Consider the following 8,752-nt stretch of genomic DNA (forward strand, 5'->3'; position numbering starts at 1 on the left):
TTACAGTAGCAAAGGAGCCAATGGAACAATGTAAAACAAATCAACATTTTTTTTTATTGGTGGAGTAAGTACAAAAACATTTATTTACAAATACTGTACAATGTAGAAACATTTTAAGTGCACAGCAATTCAAAACATCAACAGGTGTATGGTTTACTGCTACAGTTGTGAAAACATTTATGTACAAGTATAGAAAGTAAAAACATTTACAGTCAGTCAGTATGGTTTACAGTCACATGTTTTAAAAACAAATTCTTTATTCATAAAATATGAACGCAACATCTCCTTTATTAAAGAACGGCAAGTCAAAACATATACAGTGGGATGGTGTGCAAAACAGTCTGCACCAGTACAGTCCTCGAGGGCAGCAGACAGGCCCGGTTTTCAGGACAACCTTGAAAACCGTGCCGGTTTGCGGCCATCAGGGACTGGAATTGTGCAGGTCCTGTGTGTGTGTACAGCAAGTTAAAACATTTCTGTATACAGTAAATACAAGTTAAAAAAACACACAACAACATCTCCTTTATTTAAGTACAGCAGGTCAAAACATGTACAATACAGTTCAGCACAACAGTATGGTCTTACCTGTGATTACAAAAATTCTTTATTCATAAAATACAGTATACAAAATGTAACATCTCCTTTATTAAAGAAACAAACAGTATACAGTACAGTGGGATGGTGTGCAAAACAGTCAGTCAGGCCTGCACCAGTACAGTCCTCGAGGGCAGCAGACAGGCCCGGTTTTCAGGATAACCTTGAAAACCGTGCCTGTTTGCGGCCCTCATGGACTGGAATTGTGCAGGTCCTGTGTGTGTGTACAGCAAGTTAAAACAGTAAGTTAAATACAGTACAGCAGGTCAAAACATCTCCTTTATTTACAGTACAGTAAGTTCAGCAGGTCAAAACATGTACAGCACAGTTCAGCACAACAGTATGGTCTTACAGTTCCCGTGAGTAATCCAGAAAGTCCACCATATTGTCCGTCCATGGCCGATTCCTTGCATGGCGCAAAACGCCATTAATGCAGTCTGGAACGCCTTTCATTACAGGATCTGTAATTGGATAAAAGCGCCGCATTTCATCCAGAATGTTCTTTCTGAAAATGGCAGGAAGCGCCTTTTTTATGCGATTTCCGTCGTAGTTCACTTTGAAGGCCCAGTCGCAGTACAACGAGTAGGGAACATGGTGCTTAAAAAGTAGTAAGGCATACTTGTGGGGTGCACTTTCACTCATCACCCTATACTTCTCCCTGAGCGCCGGTGTCAGATCGCGCAGGGTGATGCCGGGCACCGTATCGATGCGAGCGAATGTAGGTCTTCTGCGAGCAGGTGTGCTTGAGGCGACGGGCGATGGTAGGTTGTCATGGTGTGGAGCCTGGTTAACTGTAGGGAGAAAAGGGAGGAGCACTTTAAACTCCTTTTCACAGACGAGGTGCTACATGGTCAGCTTAATGAAGCGACAGATTTATCCGCCAAGGGTCAATTTAAGATATTGGAAAGGTTGTTACTTACCGAAGGTAAACATTGGCTTGAGACTAAAACCCTACAAAGCTATTTAGATGTAGGTAAAATTCCAAGAGGTCTCAGGTTCTCATAAAGCCCTACCTTCGGTAAAGATAACCTTAAATTTATGCAAGAGTGGAATAGAATACAGGACGAGTGCTCTAATGATCTCATAAGGTTAATCATCTATGAGAGAAACCGTGAGATCAAAGAACTTGAAAAAGAGATTCTTAAAGCAATAAAGGCATTAGAACCAATAGTAATGGACACTGATTGTTCAGAAATTGAGCATGATCTAAAAGTGAAATTAGAGTACGAAGAAGACGAGCTTTTAAAAACAAAACACAATAAATTTTTAAATTGGACTATCAACATGGGAGGCAAAGGGATTGGGCAAAAAAGGATAGAGGAAGGGTAGTAGGAAACGAGTATATCCCCCACAAAAAAGGAAGAGGGGGTTCTGCAGATTCAAAGAATAGGCAGCAAGACTACCATACATATGAGCAGAGAAGAGAGAGTAGGACTCGTAAAAATGAGCGATTTGATAGAGACCATTCTCGTTCTAATTATGGAAATGGGTATCGTAACCCTAATTACAAAGGGAAGAATTATATAGAGGGCTTTAGATATGGCTCAAAGCCTCAGGTCCCATATTGAACATATGAGTATGAGAACAAGGAGTCTCACTCAAGACCATCTAGATACTCTCCCAGAAACTCGCCTAGGCACTCACCTAAAAGCCCAGCTAGGCCCGAATCCAGAACAGATTCACCTTCTTTTTTAGAATTAGTGAGAACAAGACTAGAGAAGAGGGTAATAACAGTGAAGGATATGCAAGATACCCCCCAAGAGAAAAAGAAAAAAAGGGTAACTTCAGACGAGGAACACGAGGAGGGACCAGAGCACAAAAGAAGAGAGTACTCTTGGGAAAGAACTCCATAGCAAATAAAGGAGTTTTCAATCTCTCCTCCACGATCCTAACAAAAGATCAATTGAACATACTTGGAAGGGGTTTGAGTTTTTCTAGAACTTGTGGACCAAACTCCTTCCAGCTGTTCAAAGATCTCCACAAGTTTATTCGTAATATTACTATACACAAAGAAAAACCCGCACAGCTGATGCTAACCACAGTGAGGTGCTGACTGGATGGAGACTGATTGTATCATATGGGAGAAAAAAGAACCCAGTCTTCCAGCACTCAATCACAAACAAATGTAGAATTGTAAATTTAAAATACTTTATTATTTGCCAAGAATAAAAAAAAGGGTGTTAAAACGTAATTAAACGGTGTATTACAACAGCACGTGACTGTGTCCAATTGTAACCCACCTAGAGCTGGGTGGGTGGAGTAGTAATAAAATCCCTTATAGATATTCGGGATTTAGACTGCTATATGTTATAGCTTCCTAGAAAGTATAGGAGAGGAGCCTATAAAAACTCACCCAGAGGTATTGTCAATGTAAGTGTATCCGGGCATGTAGTGCACACTCAGATGATACACTTATGGTGCAATTTATAGTATAGTTCAACTCACCCTCAGATAGGCATGTCCTCGAACATATCAGCGCTGATATAACCAAGATCAGCGCTGATATAGGAGACTATGCGATTTACAGTTAGACCGGCCCCTCTATAAACTGGCATTAGGTATATAGCTGCTATACAGGGAAAGGGGGGTGGGGTGACTGTACACTGATTTCATCCCATCATTAACCCCACACATACCCTATTAGTTGGTACTATTGGCATTTCGTCAGTGTGTTCATCTGCTCAGTAGATTCATATATTCTGTCAGTTGTTATGTGTATTTATTAGCCCCATAACCAGTGCTGATCTCAGCTGCAGCAACCACAAACACAGTGGAGCCTGCTTCAACAAGCAATTACAATACACAAAGAGTTCTATACTGAGTTAAGACCACCTACACTTCACTGACAGTACCATAGGTGAGCCCTTAGGGTTTACAGCACACCTAGAAACACCACGGCATCATCACTACCACCTATGGTGTTTCTATATCAATCAACACTCTGCAGTAAATAAACTATATACCTGATGAATGCTAATATATACCTCACCTAATATTTGCCTATTAGCCTGTGTTTCACTTTACTATGTGGGCGCAATATGAATCCGCAATTGACCTAGCGCCTATTACGCTGTAGATATCAAGCAGGAACCAGTTCATTACCACAATAGGGGTGGATACGGTCTGACTTTGCATAGTATACTATAAATTGCACCATAAGTGTATCATCTGAGTGTGCACTACATGCCCGGATACACTTACATTGACAATACCTCTGGGTGAGTTTTTATAGGCTCCTCTCCTATACTTTCTAGGAAGCTATAACATATAGCAGTCTAAATCCTGAATATCTATAAGGGATTTTATTACTACTCCACCCACCCAGCTCTAGGTGGGTTACAATTGGACACAGTCACGTGCTGTTGTAATACACCGTTTAATTACGTTTTAACACCCTTTTTTTTATTCTTGGCAAATAATAAAGTATTTTAAATTTACAATTCTACATTTGTTTGTGATTGAGTGCTGGAAGACTGGGTTCTTTTTTCTCCCATATGATACATATTCGTAATATTACCCTGAAAAGACATTTTCTTAAGCAAGACAGGGATCATATTTCTGACAAGGCTGCAATGGAACCTACAAATAATTATGAAACAGAGCTGGATATCCAGCATACATTGTTTAAAACACAATCAAAGTTTTATCCCGCACATTCCAAGGGTCATCATTTAGACACCTTTTTTAATATGGTCATCAATGATGTTAATATTTTATCACGCAATTTTAAGACAGGAGATATTAAGCATAACCTAAGTGCAAATGAGTCCCTAGCACTGAAAATCTTGAAGGATGACAAAAGTCTGATTATTAGACAGGCAGATAAAGGTGGGGGCGTAGTAGTACAAAATAGATGTGATTACGAGAAAGAAGCATTAAGGCTCTTAAATGATACATCTTTCTATGCCAAACTACCCAAGGATCCCACAGGTGAATATCTTAAAGAACTTAAAGCATTGTTAGACAATGCAGCTGCCTTATCTGTTATTACCACTACAGAGTTTGCGTTTCTATTTTCTGAATTTCCAAGGATCCCTATATTCTACCACCTGCCCAAAATGCACAAAGCCCTGGTTGATCCGCCAGGGTGCCCAATAGTGTCGGGAATACAGTCTATGACGGCCAATCTCAGTCAATATGTGGATTTCTTTCTCCAGCCATACGTTGGCAAATTAACCTCTTACCTAAAAGATTCAACTGCAGTTCTGAATTTATTTAATGGGTTTCAATGGAAAAGTTCATATATATGGATCACATGTGATATTAAGGCTTTGTACACACATATACCCCATCAGAAGGGGCTAGATGCTGTAAGATCATTTTTGGAACGAGATCTACAATTGCACCCACTGAATAGGGAATTTATTTTGAAGTCGATCAGCTTTATATTGAAACACAATTATTTTTTGTTTCTTTCCACTTTCTACCTGCAGGTTTGCGGAACTGCAATGGGGACTAGGTTTGCCCCCAGTTTCGCAAACCTGTATGTGGGTGAGTGGGAGTCACATTTCATTGGGCCTGATAGACCCTACCACGGGAATGTCGTGGTATGGAGACGCTATATAGACGACATCCTGTGTGAGTGGGATGGTGATCATGAGTCAGCCAATGCATTTATAGCCCATCTCAATGCAAATGAGTACAATCTTGTGTTCACACACAAGGTTGATGATGCTCAGATAGACTTTTTGGATCTGAGACTCACAGCAAGAATGGATGGTAATGTGGAGACCAAGACCTTTTTTAAGGAGGTTGACACTACCAATCTATTGATGGCAAATAGCAATCATAAAAATGCTTGGAAAAATAACATACCAGGAGGGCAATTTGTCAGATTAAGATGAAACTGCAGCAATTTAGAGGTTTTTAATGAACAGGCCAAGAAACTGTTTTCTAGATTCATAGAGAGGTTATCCAAAGGAATTACTTGAAAGAGAGATTGCGAGGGTACGCAAAATGGATCGTAGCGATATGTTAATTCAGAATGGATCCAGAAATAAGAATAAAGTAGGACAAACTGCAAATAATGACACTTTAAATGAAGTTTTTAGCAAGCACTGGGGCATTTTGTGCAATGATCCCATTTTGGGGTCTCATCTTAGCACAAAACCACGTTTTATTTATAGGAGAGCGAAAAATCTGAAAAACCTGTTAGCACCAAGTGATGTTTTTCAAAATACTGACACCCCTTCTCAGAGGAGTTGGTTGGGCTCTAAACCTAAAGGAAATTTTATCTGTTGTAGATGCTCAATTTGTAAATATCAACATCCCGATAAGACTCAATTTTATTCCAAGAGTACCAGCAAAGTTTTTAATATTGATGACTTTATTTTATGTACGTCCACACATATTGTTTACCTATTGGAATGTGCATGTGGTTATCAATATGTAGGTAGGACCAAACGCAGCCTTAAGGTTCGAATACAAGAACATGTCAGAAATATCAAAAATGGTTTTGACAAACATAGTGTGTCCAGGCATTTTCAGACACATCATAATAAGGATCCCTCTAGCCTTACTTTTAAGGGGATTCAGCATATTCCTGTTAATAGGAGAGGTGGAGCCAGGGTTAAAACACTATCTTCCAAAGAAACGTACTGGATTCATAAATTAGATACTATGTCCCCGAAAGGGTTAAATGAGGATGTTGACATCTGGGCATTGTATTGATTATTCAGGTCCTCCTCAATCCCTCTCTTTATCTAACTAGTGCGTTTATCTCTGTTCTCCCCAGTTTATATTTGTATTGATATTTACATTTTACCTGTAATGTCCAATTTATCATACTAACATTGTGTTTCTTTTATTGCAGAACTATTTTTAATTATTTATTTTTTAACTTTGGTTTTAGTTAGGATGTATTTTAGTCTATGTGTTAATAAAGTTGTTGTTTTAATAAAAAGTGCTCGTATTTCCCTAGTCAATTTGACTACTGCACAGCCCAGATGATTGATTGGCTAACTATTTATTGGCCAACCAATGGGAGCTGTCTGAGAGGTATTTAAGACCTCTGGGAAATATCAATATCATTCCCTGAAGAAGTAGTTATCCCTACGAAACGCGTTGGATAATTTATGGTCTATTGTTCAATTGCCAGTCACACTGATTTTACCTATTGGTGTTGCCTTGGTTATCTAAATCTCTGTGTGTAATTTGGGGCATTTGAGAGACTGAGAAACACTCTTGCCGATCGATCCCTAGTCGCTGACACAGTGAAGTCATCACGCAGCGTCCCGCAACGAAGTGGCAGCGTGGCACGCTGGGGGTACGCTTGCAGCCAGCAGACTCACCTCTGTGAGTGACGGCTTTCGATCGAGGAGCTTTACCAACCACTCCGGTCCATGTTGAACTTTCTGGGGACCCGGTGAGTGCCAGTATCGAGTGCGGAGCCCAGCTGACCTTAAGGGAATTCCCCATGGAGACGCTAACAGCTTGAAGAGGAGTTCCCAAGAGGGTCCTGCTTTACAGCTACTGTTTGAAGTGCCCACTGAGGAAAGCTAGCATCCTACTTCCACACCAGCAGTCATCGAGTGGTAACCTATGTGTTTTACACACTCAATGCTTGAAATTTTATACTTGATGTACGCAGAATATTTTTCCCTTATTTAATACACAATTGTATATACTTACTTCACTATTTGCGTTTTGCGCTGTTTTTTTGTTTCCATTTCTGTAGTGTGTTGGGGGGTGCTGAGCCACCCCTATCTTTATAGCAGCAGACGCCTTCAATATTCACTACACGGTTATGTAAATCATTTTTATTATCTACACTGTGGTTTTTGTGGCTTCACATTGGGCTACTTAATTAGAAGGGTATGGTAATTGCACCTATCACTTATTGGTATAGAGGTTAATTAGTTGCGCACAGTATATTTTTGTTTTTCACTGCAGGTGTCCATGCATGGACAGACAGCAAGGGTTGTCACTGACGGTCGGACCGTTATTGGAAGCCGGTGCTGGTGCTGGCACATTGTTTGTCAGCGACTGTCGTTTCTTAGTTGGTTTTAACACGACCTTTTGCCTTTTGCCGTCTGCATGATCATAGATACAGGAAAAACCCGGTGATACACACCAATACCCTCCAATAAATTCGGGATCAATACGATAAAAACATGGATCGCTACATAACTTTTCCTTATTGCACGCTTCCACACATGAGGAGCTGGTAAAAATTTGTAAAAGTCATAGTTTTGATAAAATACTGATAAATTTGAACAACTGTTGCCATCTTATCATCTGTTGCATTAATCGCGGCCCATATTAAATACGCGTACGTTCTGACGGGTTTTTGGAACACGGGCTGCACTTGAACACTCATGGCGGCGGGACTCTGGAGAATAACAGAAACTGGTGTTTGTCTCTCTTTAATATGAAAAGCCTAAATTGATACATTATTGTAACCTCTTCCTTCAGTCCCAAGGCCAATTTACAATAGACCACTGTGGTATCTTTTTTAAACGAAACACCTGCAAGTCGACCCATTACTGAAGCGCATGTGCATTACAATTCATGAATATCTGCCATCTGGCGGACATGCGAATAATTGCAACCTATTAAATCCGAACCATTCTCAATAAATGCATCAACTGCGCGTCAACCGCGCATGAACCGCAGCTGAGAATGCGGCATGAACCCGGTGAGAACCTGGTGAAGTGCGTAGCATTTGAAAAAAAATCCCGGAAAAATGCGGAGATGTTGGAGAGTAAAAGGGGGCGTGACAGTAGGAGCCCCAATAACATCAGAGGAGGTCTCAACAGCCATCAAATCTCTAAAGAATTCTAAGGCTCCAGGCCCAGACGGGTTCACTAATTTCTATTTTAAGAAATTCGAAAAAAAATTAAAACCTTATCTGGTCCGATGGTTCAATTAGATCCTGGATGGTGAAGCACCACCGGAAGAATCCCTAAAAGCCTTAATCATCGTTATACTAAAAGAAGGGAAAGATCCTGCGCTATGCTCAAGTTATAGGCCCATCTCTCTAATCAATACAGACATAAAACTATTCGCCAAAATCCTAACAACCTGTAAGGAATCGGGGGCCACGTCCCTTGCGGCGTGACCCCTCCTTACCCACTACCAGTACTGCAGCGGCTGCTGCCCCTGCCCATGCCGCCGCCCAGTGCATACCTTCAACTCTGCCGCCGCCATCTTGGATTCT

Source organism: Ascaphus truei, chromosome 3 (genome assembly GCF_040206685.1).
Source record: "Ascaphus truei isolate aAscTru1 chromosome 3, aAscTru1.hap1, whole genome shotgun sequence".
NCBI classification, from domain to species: Eukaryota; Metazoa; Chordata; class Amphibia; order Anura; family Ascaphidae; genus Ascaphus; species Ascaphus truei.